Source organism: Heterocephalus glaber, unplaced genomic scaffold (assembly GCF_053883595.1).
Source record: "Heterocephalus glaber isolate CG9 unplaced genomic scaffold, H.glaber_assembly_v1.0 deba00001553, whole genome shotgun sequence".
NCBI classification, from domain to species: domain Eukaryota; kingdom Metazoa; phylum Chordata; class Mammalia; order Rodentia; family Bathyergidae; genus Heterocephalus; species Heterocephalus glaber.
Genome location: NW_028258344.1, coordinates 9,825,140 through 9,838,907, shown reverse-complemented (window position 1 = coordinate 9,838,907; position 13,768 = coordinate 9,825,140).

Sequence of the window (13,768 nt, the reverse complement as noted above, 5' to 3'; positions counted from 1 at the left end):
AAATTCTGATTAGAAGAAAATATCAGTTGGGGAAGAATCTAGGTGGTAAGCAAAATCCACCAGGGAGACAGAGGCATCTGTCTAGACACCCCTTGTGATGGTCTCATGGAGACCTTCTATGACACCATGAGTGAGGAGGACAGTTCTCCAGAACCTACAGCAGTACTTACTCTTTTGCCCTCACTGTCCACTGCTGGACTGCAGGGCTCTGTCAGAGGGTTGGAAGGACTAAGGACTATTTCCTATGAGATTACCGTATGTGCCCAGCACCCTAATGAGAAGACTCACTTTACTTGTCTAGTCATAGTTATGAAGAATTGAAGAATAACAACTACAAACTGCTTCTGTCAAGAAATGTTCTTGTTTTGGTGGCCATAAAGAACAACAAACATTTCAATGTATATGAAGAAGAGGAAGAATAATGAAGTTTGTGACTAGTGTCCTTGGGTGTGGTGAACAGTGTGTTGAGCCTGTGACCTCCACCTCTTTTTAGGCTCCTGGGAAAATCATGAGGTGGAAAGTGACATTCTACACAGGGGCTCTCCTGCATTGGGGGCTCTGGTCTTGCACTGTTATTCTCTGTTTTGAGTCCATAGAGAGCAGTATGAATTTCAATGGAATAAATAATAAGAACAGTAGCATTGATTTGGAGGGGACACTGTCATACTCCCGTTCAAATTGGGAGAATCTTGCGATGCCAGTCATAGCAGCAAAAACACACCATGGATCAATGTGAGAAAAATTAGTATCTTTACCACTGGGGCTCACATCTCTGATATCCCCCAAAACTATGACCTCCACCATTATTTTCTCCAGATTTTGCTGCCCCAGTTGCAAAAATAGATCCAGCCACAATCTGGTTTCATCAGATTGGCCATTGGTGTATGACAGAGTCTCAGGAAAGTGTACCAACTATCTTCTGCACCTGAGAAGGAGAGGATCATGTGGTGGGATTTCCCTCAGATATAAAGAGTTTGTTTTAGAGGTGCTGGGAGGTTAGCCAAATTAGTTACAAATATTCATTATATCCCAGATAAATGGTGGTTTCTATGAACTGAGTAGAGAAAATAACTCATGTTAAATGTTGGGTACTCTATTTTTAAAAGTTGTATTAAAATATGTATAAGAAAATTTATCATTTTAACCATTTTTAAGTGTTCTGCAGCATTAAGTACATTTACACTATTGTGTGCTCATCACTATCATTCATTTTCCGACCTTTTAATCTTCCCAAACTGAAACTTCCCATTAAAACCTAGTGTCCATTACTCATCCTCAACCCTGCCAACAACCACTGTACCTTTAGTTTCTATGAATTTCACTTCTCTAGGTCTTCATATAAGTGGCATCACACAATATTTGTTCTTTTGAGCACATGATAGTCTTAGTGATTATAAAATTGAATGTTCAGAAGAGTAGAAATGAAGATTACTAGGCACTGAATCCCAAGGATCTAAAGGAGTAGTCCTCATTAGGCAAGAGATCAAAAACAATGCTTTTGCCTAATTTTGGAAAGAGAGATTTCTTTCTAGAGATATCACAATCTCACCGACTAGTGTTTAACAGAGAATATTCACATTTCTGATAGGGTCAATGTACAGGGATCATTCCACCTTCTAGTATAAGAGACTTCAGATTGTGTTTATATTTCAGGTTAACAGAGGCCCTGATTACTTCTAGCACTGTGATGTGAAGATTTTTATTGGGTCCAGATTCCAAGTGATTATGAAAAAACTGAAATAGCTAATCATAGTGGGCAATTAGGAGATGCTGAAAGATTACAGACACATTTTCTTTCTCTTAGACGTGGGCATTGCAGCATTCAGATTGCTTTTAACAAATGTGCTTTTGGTGAAAACTGTCAATTATGGTTCTAAACTGGGTGACTGGAAGCTGAGAGAATATAGATATGACCTTTGTAATTCTAATTATTACCACTGTGCACAACAACCAGAAGATATAACAAGTGATTTAACTAGGGCATAATTTTCATGATTATAGTATTGAGGAGGTATTGTTGCTATTTATGCTGGTTTGATTTGGTGGTAGTGGTGTGTGGAGGATGTTCTAGTTAAATAGAGATATTAACATCTTATCCTATTCAGAATTTGTTGAGCACTTATTAATAGGACTTAGGTTTTGGTCCTTATCAAGTCAGTTGTTCAAGAGGAGAGATACCGTTTACTGCTTGAGTGATTAAATCTAAATGTGGACCTCCTTTTTCTAGAGGTAAATGTTGGTTGCTTTAAAAAAGTAAAGAGGAGAAAGAAAGGGGAAGAATAATAAAATGTGTGCCCCAATAAGTAAAAAATGGTCTCTGAGCCAACTCAGTATTTGAATTTGAAGCCGTGTTGTCATCATTAAATACTGCTAATTAAATTTGGCTAGAGGGAAACACATCTGCTGACTTGTCTCACTTCAAATATATGACCATTATACCCTTGACCTTAGACTGGAATCCAGCTATGTTCCCTTGTTAGTTCACTCTCTTACTCTCCAGTGTAATTATTTCATACCTTCTTCTTTCTACTCAAATGTTCATCATCACTTTCTCTTTTGTATTTACTGGGAAAATAAAAACAATGGGAAGGGAATTTCCAGACATTTCTACTCCCATATCTACCAAACTATTTTTGTACCCACATCTTTTTTTTTCTAGCTTATAGTAATGAAAGAAGTATTTATCCTTTTTTAATGCATTGGGTCCCATCCTCTCTGGAATACTCAGATATGACTTCTATCATACTCCTCTTCTCTATTGCATTATTAATTTCCCTCTCACATCTGGATAATTCTTATCAACATATAAATGTACTGGTATTATAGCCTTCATTTGGAAAAGCAACAAAACCCTCTGCTGATGCTACATTTACTCTGGATACCATCTTATATTACTGTTCTCTTTTAAAATGAAATATTTTAGGGCTGGAGATTTAGCTCAGTGGTTCTGGTGCCTGCCTTGCAAGTGCAAGGTCCCAAGTTCGATCCCTGGTACTAAAAAAACCAAAAACAAACAAAATGAAATATATTAAATACAGGTTATACTTCCCTCTTCATTTCCTGTCCTTCCATCACCTTGAGAATTCTATCTAGTTAGGCTTTTGTATTTACCACTCAAAACAGTTTATAAAGGTCACTGTTGACTTCAGTATTTTCAAATCCAAGAGTCAGTTTTTATTTTATTTAGCCTCTGCAGTGTATAATTTGGTTGATAGCTCCCTTCTTCAAAGACTTTTCTTACTTGACTCCTCCAAAAGTTGCTTGGTTATCTTTTAACTCACTGATGTTTTTTCTTTACTCTGCTTGCTGGTTTTGCCTCATTCATCTTACTTCATTTCTTAGGCTTCCTTTCCTATCTATACCTACCCTCTCATCAGTAATTCTCAAAGTTTTTGGTTGTAGACCTTTATAGACTCTTAAGAATTAGTAACAATCCTCTTAAAATGTTTGCTTGCATAGGTTATGTCTATTGATAATTATTGTACTAGGAATTGAAGCAGAAATTTTAAAACTTTTGTTAGCTTGTTTAAAAATATCAATAAACCTACTGTATATTAACATAAATGCCTTCTCTTTCCCTCTCTCCATACCTCCTTTCTTTTTCTTTTTTTTTTTTTAAGCTGGGAGCAAACCCATGTCTTCATGCCTGCTAAGCAAGCATTCTGTCACTGATCTATAGCCACAGCCCTAACATATTTTTATGAAAAATATTTCCCAAAACAAAAAAATTTAGTGAAGAGTAGTATAGTTACATATTTTTGCAGATACCTTTAATGTCTGGGTTAATAGAAGACAACTGGATTCTCAATCTGTGCCTGCATCCAAGCTGTTGCCCTAACACAGTGACAGTGAGCCTTTTACAGATGGAGTGCCACGTGAATGCTCTGACCAGTCAAGACTAGTGAGTTATGGCTGTGACATCATTGGCTGGTACCTCTACTCCTTTCTGAGCATACGCATGGCCCCTGTGTGTGCTGTTATCCGGTGCTCAGCTCCTGATGGTAATGCTGGGGCAACTTGGCTTGGGTGCTGCCAGAGAGGGCTCTGTGTGCCCACTGCGGCATGTGTACTATAGGCTTGACCCCACTGCCGTAACACATCCACCTCATGCAGTCCCTGGAGAATTCCACTGTACAATTGTGAGAGAAGGCAAATGTTATCCTGAGATTATTATGAAAATAATGTTGACTATGTGAATCTATTGAAAGGATCTTGGAGATTTGTAGAGGTCTCAAATCATGTGTTGTGCATGATTGTCCTAACAGATTTCATCTGTCCCTTTAAGTGCTATATGTATGCTTGTGACTCCCAAGGTTTACATCTCAGCCCAGATGAATTCTATGAATGCCAGACTCATATATACAGTTTTGTAGTTAGCATCTCTTCTTGATCTAAGAAATAATTCAAACTTAACATGTCCCAGACTGGTTTCAGTCTACCCTCAAGAACTTGATAATCCTGTAGTTTACGTGTCAATAAAATTGCCTTCAGTTGCTTGAAAAATAGACGATGTCATTCTTCTTACTTTTATATTTCATATCAAATCCATTAACATATCCTCTCAGCTTTATCATGGAAATGTTTCCCAAATCCAACTTCTAATGAAAATTATCACCACCCGTCTTTCTCCAAGCTACCAAATCTCTTGCCAAGATTATTGCAACTAACTCCTAGTTGCCTCCTGCTTCCATATTTTGTCATATATTTCTCTTTAACCTATCTGTTCTTCACAGAAAGCCTATGGAATTCTTCAGGAATTTTAGTGAATACCTATTAGTAGCTTTCCATCTGAATCAAGGTAAAATCTGAAGCCTTTGTCATGGTTTGGGGAACTTCATGTCCTGCTACTCGTAGCTGCTCTCGATCTCTTACAAGAAGAGCCTCCTTTGTTCAACCATACCAAGTATTCTCTTGCCTCAGGGTTTTGAACTCAGTTCTCCTTGCTAAGAATGATTTCCCCCTGCACACACCTGTGGCCCAATCTCTTGCTTCATTTAGGTTACTACTCAGAGAGCATCTTGCAAGAGTAATTGGTGCTGACTCCCTTGTAAACCCCCATTATCACTCTATCCCTTTTCACTGATTTGTTTATTCCTTTTCATTACTTTTGACCACTTGGTACATTATGCACTTGTTTGTTTATTTGCTCTCTCTCTTCCCAGGAGAATGTAAGCTTGAGGGCAGAGACTTTCTGTTTTGTTTATTTCTGTGTCTCCAGTGCCTGATTTATTGTTGGTACTTGTGCATCAAGGCCAAATGGCCAAGAAGCACATGTACCAGGCCTGCTGGAGCAGTGTTTATGGGGAAAAGTCATGGAGACAGGATCAATAAGTGGTCCCCTGTTGCTCTTTGCATTTCAGGGCATTGCACAGAGATCTTGCAAGCGCAGATGTTAGACTCCAGGAGAGGGTCTCTGACTTGTAGGCTATGGGCCTTTTAAGGTGGATGATTAGATAAACATCAAGCCTTTCTCTGGTTACAAAACATTACGGACTGGCAGAACTGTGGCTCCAGTTCTTTCCTGACAGCTCACTTTTGTGTTTGCTTAAGTCTACATCAGCCCTTTTCTTGCTTAGATTAGGGGCTGTGATTCTTTGCTGTGACGAGGAATTGGCACAATTTACCACATTAAGACTTCACGATTGGAAAGGGAGAACTTCTAACCATGGCATCGTGGAAGGTGGTGATGCAAACCTGTGTTTGACCAGTAACTGTTACCTTAAGCACTGGGCCATGTCCAGAAATCATTAAACTTTAATAATATAAACAAATATAGTAAAATCTTTTCCCTTATGCCAACATAGAGGACTGGTTTGTGTAATGTAAAAACTATTAGTGCCCTTGAAGTATGTATTATCATCCTCCAAATTTGATATTGACAGTGAAGGAATAAAAATTCACATTTTTGTTTAAAAGGTAATGTTCTAAATAATTATAGATATATTTGAAATAAATTTTTATTTTGAGAACATGATTTAAGTAAGCTTGGAAGACTGACTAGGGCTAGAAATTTAATTATCATTTTTAACTTTTTTCCTATAGCAAAGCATTTTTGAGTATAATATTACTTAAATTAATATATGGAAGGAAATTGTTTACAATTACTCTTTAGGTAATTTATATTTTTCCTCTGGGAATTATCTTTCTATTATTGGTCATATTCAAAATTGGTCATGTGGATACAGCAGAGTAGTAACTTCAGAAAGAAGAAAGGTAAAAATTCTGTACATTACAAGCTGCGTGTTGTAGTGCATGCCTGTAATCTCAGCATTTGGGAGGTTGAGCCAGGAGAATTGCTGTCAGTTATATAGCCTGGGCTATATAGTGAGTTCAAGGCCACCCTGAACTACATAGTGAGACCTTGTCTCAAAAAAAATAATAACAACACCAAACAACAACAACAACAAAATTCTATGTATAACAAAACTATCTTAATATTTCCATTTGTGATGGTCAGTTTAATATGTCAACTTACTGGGATAAGGGGTATTCAGATAGCTCATAAAACACTACTTCTAGGTGTGTCTGTGAGGATGTTTCTGCAAGATATTAAAAGTTGAATAAGTAGACTGAAAGAAGAAGACAAACCTTCATCAATGTGGATAGGCATCATCCAATTTGTTGAGGACTAAACAGAGAAAAGGTAGAAGAAGGGTGAAGTTTTCTTCTTAAGCTGGGACATTTGTTTTATCTTGCCTTGGCCAGTGAGACTCCTGGTTCACTGGCTTTTGGACTCTAGAACTGCCTCTACCACTTCCACCCAGGAGCTGGAATTATACCACTGGCTCCAGTGGTTCTTAGGCCTTCAGTCTTGGACTGAATTACACTACTAGATTTTCCAATTCTCTAGCTTGTAGCAGCAGGCTGTGGGACTTCTTGGCCTCCATGACAGCATAAGCGAATTCCTATAATAGATCTCTGCCTCACTCTGTCTTGGTTCAGCTTCTCTGGATGACCCTCATTACTGTAACATTCTAATGAAGCTTGCTGTTTTCTCACCAACTCCTTTGGACTCATACTTTGTCTATATCCTGACCACACTACATAAACTGATCACTCAGGGTCATAAGCTCTCTGTGAATTTCAAGGTCAATGATATATCTTTATGTATCACCTCTCCCACATTCCCAACAGCATTTCACAGGCTTGATAACCTTTTCTTTTCTTTATCTGTCACCTCTTGTTCTGTCTAACATATTTCTGGTTTGACTCTCTTCACACTCCTTTCCCATTGTTTTTTGCTTCCCTTCTTCCTCTTGTCAGCTAAATGAAGGACTTCTTCAAAATTTTGACCTTGGCTCTCTTACCTGCCCCCTTTGCTGTTTGACGTCCATAGGCAACATCATTAACAGCTAGATTCTTTTTTAAAAAGTTTTATTTTATTGGTACATTTAGGTATACAATATAACAACATTTATCATTGGAAATTTACACCTTTACATAATCTCTCTTGGTTCTTATTTTTCCCCATTCCCCCGCCCTCCCTTCAACCCCTCCATCCCTCCCTATTTACAAAGATTTTGTTTCCTTTTTTTCATTTTCTCACATTAATTCCATTCCCTTCTTTCTTTTAATCTACTCCTTCCACTTCTCCTTCCCCTTTGCCCCTTTTCTGCCTATTTCACATTATCTATTATATCCTTTAGTCTTTATTTACACTTTCAGTTTCTCACACTAGAGAAACTATTTGGTTTATACACGTGTGTCCTATTTATTTCACTTAAGCATATCGCCTCAATGTGCATCCATTTAGCTAAAAATGTCTCTAATTTGTCATTTTTGATGGGTGAGTTGTACCGCATCTTATTTTAAAAAACACATTTTCTTTATCCAGTCTCCAGTTGATGGGCAACTGGGCCGCTTCCAAGTTTTACCTATTATAAATGGTGCTGCTATGAACATGGGTGCACATATATCACTGTGGTATGATTCTTTTAATTCTTTGGGGAAGATCCCCAGCAGGGGAATAACTAGGTCAAATGGGACTTCCAGTCCTAGTTCCTTGAGGTATCTCCATACTGATTTCCACAGTGATTGCACCAGTCCACACTCCCACCATCAGTGGAGCAGGGTTCCTCTTTCCCCACAGCCCTGCCAGCATTTGTTATTGGTTGATTTCATGATAGCAGACATTCTTTCTGGAGGGAGGTGAAATCTCAGCATTCTTTTCATGTGCATCTCTCAAATGACCACTGATGTTGAACATTTTTTCATGTATTTATTTGCTATTTCTACTTCTTTGTCTGAGAAATGTCTGTTCATTTCAGATGCCCATTTTTGGATTGGGTCTTTAAATTTGGGAGGTCTGATCTTTTTAAGTTCTTTATAGATTCAAGATAGTAGACCTTTGTCTGAGGAAGAGCAGGTGAAGATTTTTTCCCACATTGTGGGTTGTCTCTTCACACTGCTGGTGGTTTCTCTTGATGTGCAGAAGACTTTTAATGAGAACAGATCACACTTGTTGATTATTTGTGCTAGTTCACAGGCAACTGAGGTTTTGTTCATAAAATCTTTTCCTACACCGATGTCTTCAAGGGTTCTACCTAACCTCTGTTCCAACTGGTTCAGAGTTTCTATTTTAATATTTAGATCTTTAATCCATTTTGATTTTAGTTTAGTGCATGATGAGAGATACAAGTCTAGTTTTAATCTTTGGCAAGTTGAAGCCCAATTTTTCCAGCACCATTTATTAAAGAGGCTATCTTTCCTCCAGTGAGGGTGTTTGGCTCCTTTGTCAAAGATGAGATGGCTGAGTGAGTCTGGCATTGTTTCTGCATCTTCTAATCTGTTCCACTGGTCCTCAAGTCTGTTTCTTTGCCAGTACCATGCTGTTTTTATCACAGTAGCTTTGTAGTAGAGTTGCAGGTTGGGGATTGTGATACCCCCCTGCCATGTCTCTGTTACCTAGAATTACTTTTGCTATTCTGGGTCTCTTCTTGTTCCAAATGAACTTTTGGATTGTTTTCTCAAGGTCCATGAAGTATGCTGCTGGGATCTCAATTGGAATTGCATTAAATCTATATAGCAGTTTTGGAAGTATGGCCATTTTCACTATATTAATCCTTCCTACCCAGGAGCAGGGGATGTCTGTCCATTTTCTGATATCATCTTCAATCTCTCTTTTCAGAGTGCCATAGTTTTCAGAGAAGAGGTCTTTGATTTCTTTCGTTATGTTGATTCCTAGGTATTTCAGTTTTTTGGATGCTATTGTGAAAGGAATTATTTGCCCTATTTCTCTCTCAGTGAGTCTGTCATTGGTGTAGAGGAAAGCTATTGATTTTTGTGTGTTGACCTTGTAACCAGCTAGTTGACTGAATTTGGTTATTAAGTCTAGAAGACTTTTGGTGGAGTTCTTGGGGTCTTCTATATACAGTATCATGCCATCTGCAAAGAATGACAATTTGACTTCTTCATTAACTGTCTTTATTCCTTTTATTTCTTTCTCTTGTCTAATTGCTGTGGCTAATGTTTCCAGAATTATATTGAACAAGAATGGTGATAGTGGACATCCTTGTCTTGTTCCTGATTTTAGTGTGAAGGATTTCAGTTTTTGACCATTTAGTATGTTATTGGCTGTTGGTTTTTCATAAATGGCTTCTATCAGTTTGAGGTAGAGACCATCTATTCCAGTTTGTTGTCGGGTTTTTATCATAAATGCATGTTGGATTTTGTCAAATGCTTTTTCTGCATCTATGGAGATAATCATATGGTTTTTGTCCTTGGCTCTATTGATATAGTGTATTACATTGATTGATTTGAATATGTTGAACCATCCCTGCATCCCTGGGATGAATCCCACTTGATCAGGGTGTATGATCTCCTTGACGATCTTCTGCATTTTATTTGCCGGTATCTTATTAAGATTTTTGCATCTATGTTCATTAGTGAGATTGGCCTATAGTTCTTTTATTTGGTTGGGTCTTTCTCTGCTTTGGGGATCAAGGTGATGCTTGCTTCCAGGAATGATTTTGGGAGTATTGCTTCCCTTTCAATTTCATTGAGTAGTTTACACATTGGTGGCATTAGTTCCTCTTTAAATGTCTTATAGAATTCAGCAGTGAATCCATCAGGACCCAGGCTTTTCTTAGTTGCTAATTTTTTAATTATGTTTTCAATTTCATTGATTGATATTGGCTGGTTTAGAATTTTTAGGTCTTCTTTATTCAACTTTGGTAATTCATACCTTTCTAGGAATCTGTCCATTTCTTCTGTGTTTTCCATCTTATTTATGTATAGCTTCTTGAAGTAGGCATTGATGATCCTCTGGATTTCTGCTGGGTCTGTTGTAATTTCATTGTTTTCATTCCTAATTGCATGGATTAGGGCCATTTCTTTCTTTCTCTGATAAGTTTAGCTAAGGGTTTGTCAATTTTGTTCATTCTTTCAAAGAACCAACTCTTGGCTTCATTGATTTTTTATATTGTTTGCTTAGTCTCCATTGCATTGATTGCTACTGTGATCTTTATAATTTCCTCCCTTGTATGAGCTTCTGCTCTTCTTTTTCTGTAAACTTGAGGCTCAGTATGAGGTTGTTTAATTGGGCTCACTCTGTTTTCCTCATATGAGTATTCACTGCTATGAATTTCCCTCTTAAGACTGCTTTCATTGTGTCCCATATATTCTGATATATTGTATTGACATTGTCATTTAATTGAAGGAACTGCTGATTTCTTATTTAATTACTTCTCTAACCCATTGGTTATTCAGAAGTGTGTTACTCAATTTCCATGTGCTTAAATTTTTGCAGTTTCTTTGCTATTGATACCCAATTTCATTGCACTATGATCTGATAATATACAGGGGATAACTTCAATTCCTTTGCACTTACCTAAATATGTTCTATGAGCGAGTATATGGTCTATTTTGGAGAATGACCCATGTGCAGCTGAGAAGAATGTATATTCTGATTTTGTGGGTTGAAACACTCTGTAAAGATCTGATAAACTCATTCGTTCAAGAGTTTGATTGAGTTCTAGTATTTCATTACCTATTTTTTGTCTAGTTGATCTATCTGTGACAGTGGGGTATTGAGGTCTCCCACTATTACTGTATTAGTGCATATATGACTTTTCATGTCCGTTACTATTTCTTTTGTATAGTTGGGCCCACTAATGTTTGGTGCATAGATATTTATGATTGCCATCTCTTCCTTTGGGATTGTTCCCTTTATAAGGATGTAGTGTCCTTCTTTGTCTCTCTTAATCAGTGTTGGTTTGAAATCCACTTGATCTGTAAAAGAATAGCTACTCAAGCTTTTGTCAGGTTCCTGTCACATGGAGTATTGTTTTCTACCCTTTACCTTTTAGTCTATGAGTTTCTTTCTTTTTTTTTTTTGGTACCAGGGAGTGAACTCGGGTCCTTGCACTTGTGCAGCAGGTGGAGAAAACACTGAGCTAAATCCCCGGCCCTATGAGTTTCTTTTTGATTTAAGTGTGTTTCTTGTATGCAGCATATTGTTGGATCTTTCTTCTTGACCCATTCTGCCAGTCTATTTCTTTTGATTGGTGAGTTGAGACCTTTAACATTGATGTTTATAACTGATATGTATTGATTTATCCCTGTCATGACTTTTTCTTTTTGTTGGATTCTCCCCCTTTGCATTTAATTTCTTCTCGTGCCTGATGGATTCATTCTGCTGGCTTTCCTGAGGTTGTGATCCTCCTTGTCTTTTCCTAGGATATTGTCTAAAATTTTTTGGAGTCTTGTTTGGTATTCACAAAGTTCCTAAGGTGCTCTTTTTCATGAAAGTATCTTATTTCACCATCAATTTTGAAAGTTAGGTTTGCAGGGTATGTCAGTCTGGGTTGGAGGTTGTTTTCCTTTAGCACTTGAAGTATGTCACTCCAAGCTCTTCTTGCCTTGAGGGTTTGCTTTGAGAAGTCTGCTGTGATTCTGATGGGCTTTCCTTTGTATATAATTTGTTTCTTTTCTCTAACTTTGTTCTTCTATTGGGTTTCTGGAATCTTAGCAATTATATAAACATGTGTAGATTTTTTTTTGATGAAGGCCAGTTGGAGTCCTATATGCTTCACTTATCTGTATGTCAAGTTCTTTTCCTCTGCTTGGGAAGTTTTCTGCCACCATCTGTGAACAATTTTTTTATGTTGTCTGAACTCTGTCCTGTTTCTTCATTGACTCCAATCAGTCTTATGTTATTCTTCTTTGCAGCATTTAGCAGCTGCTAGATTGATTTCTCATGGTCCCTTACAATTTTGAAGCAATTTTTCTTTTCCTGTTCACTAATTGCAATTTTATGTTCCATATCTGAAATTCTGTCCTCACATTGGCTCATTCTGCTGTGTAGACTTTCAATAGATTTTTTAGTCTCCTGGAAATCTGTTTGGATCTGTTTTATGGATTCCATTTGTTTCTTATGTTGGGATTCCATCATATTCCTCAGCTCCTCTCTAGATTTATTAATCATATCTTGCACTATGGGCACAATCTCTGCTGTTATCTGAGAACTTATTTCTGATTTCATTTTTTTCAGATCGTCTTTTTTTGCCACTTCAGGGAGTCCAGGTGGTTGAGTGTCAGAGTGTTCCATCTCATTTCCCTTTGTGGTTGCTTTAGGTGATCTGGAAGTCTGATTTTGAGACTTGTTTATGTGTCTTCTCATTTTGATGGTGTATGTGTATGTGTGTGTGTGTGTGTGTGAGTGTGTGTGTGTGTGTGTGTGTGCTGCTTGTGCCCATGCAGGTCACCTCCTGTGCATTGGGAATGGTGGTATGGTGGCCTGGAATCCTACTCTGCACTGGGATTGGTGGTATGGTGGACTGGAAGCCCCCTCCTCTGTGCGGGACGCAGTGCTGCAGTGGCCCAGAAGCCTCCTCTGGGCTGGGAGCAGTGGTATGGCAGCCTGAAAGCCTTCTCTGCACTGGGAGTGGTGAATCAGTGGCCTGGATGCCTCTTCTGTGCTGTGAGTGGTGATACAGTGGCCTGGAAGCCTGCTCTGTGCTAAAAATGTAGATTCTTGTAACTTTCTCTTTTTAGCCTTCACTTTTATCTCAACAGATCTGTCTACTTCCTATTATTTAAGTTTTATTTTGCTCTTTATTTATATTTTGGGCTTCTCATAAAAGAGAGACTATGTGATATTTAAGCTTGTGCATCTGACTTATTTCACTTAATATTATGGTCTCAAGGTGCATCCATTTTCCTACAAATGACTCAAGTTTATCCTTCTTTATGGCAGAGTAGTTCTCCATTGTGTATAAATACCACAATTTCTTTATCCATTCATCTGTTGATGAACATATAGGCTGCTTCCAAGAATTAGCTGTTATGAATTGTGCTGTTATAGACATGAGTATGCATGTATCACTGGAATATGATGCCTTTAACTCTTTTGGGAAGATACCTAGGGAGGAATAGCTGAGTCAAATGGAATTTCTAATTTCAATTATGTGAGAAATCTCCACACAATTTTCCATAATGGTTATAATAGTATATATTCCCACCGACAATGTAGAAGTGTTTCCTTTTCCCCTCAGCCCCACTAACATTTATTATTGGCTGATTTCTTGAAAATAGTTATTCTTTCTGATGTGGGATGGGATGTCAGTGTTGTTTTAATTTATATCTCTTGACTGACCAGTGATGATGAATAGTTTTGTATATATATTTTTCCCCATTTCTACTACTTTATCTGAGCAGTGACTATTCATTTCAGATACTCATTTTTGGATTGGGTCTTTAAATTTGGGTATCTGATTTTTTTGAGTTCTTTATATATTCTAAATATCAATCCTTTGTCTGAGAAACAGCT